This window comes from Physeter macrocephalus, chromosome 18, assembly GCF_002837175.3.
Source record: "Physeter macrocephalus isolate SW-GA chromosome 18, ASM283717v5, whole genome shotgun sequence".
Taxonomy (NCBI): domain Eukaryota; kingdom Metazoa; phylum Chordata; class Mammalia; order Artiodactyla; family Physeteridae; genus Physeter; species Physeter macrocephalus.
Genome location: NC_041231.1, coordinates 62,102,395 through 62,102,876, shown reverse-complemented (window position 1 = coordinate 62,102,876; position 482 = coordinate 62,102,395). Strand labels below are relative to the sequence as shown.

Here is a 482-nt window from a genome sequence, read left to right as displayed (position 1 = left end):
ATTAACAGCACATTGGAATTTAAAAATAGTGTCATCATCTGGCACCTGATGCCCAATTGTACAAATTCTTAAATAAGGAATAGTTTCTGGTAAGTCCTATAAGGCAAAACCATGAGAATATGTATTACTTCATTTGTAGGAAAAGAATAAAAAATTAATTAGAGAAGGCAGACTGTAAACCAAGAGAGTACATTAAACTTAGTATGTCAGTCATTCTGATGAGAGCCATTTTTTCCAAAACTGCTTTAACCAGTATCACCTGATTTTCATTAAAACGGCAGAATGGACATTTACTAGGCATGCAAAAGGAAAAGCAAATCTATGTGAATGAATGCACATGTAACTCACAATGATATAAACAGTTCTACCTACATTTATCTTCTATCTTACATTTCAAGGGCCATAAAGCGGCTGTGATTTAAGTAGAATAGAGTCAGAAGAACTTGGATTCGAAGTAGGAAATAGAGCAAATTTCAGGCATT

The 482-nt window shown here is 33.6% G+C and overlaps 1 pseudogene; it reads right to left on the bottom strand.

Annotated features, from left to right (window-relative positions):
- Positions 1-482, bottom strand: part of LOC112062670 (RNA/RNP complex-1-interacting phosphatase-like) — a 114,335-nt pseudogene that overhangs the window by 95,220 nt on the left and 18,633 nt on the right.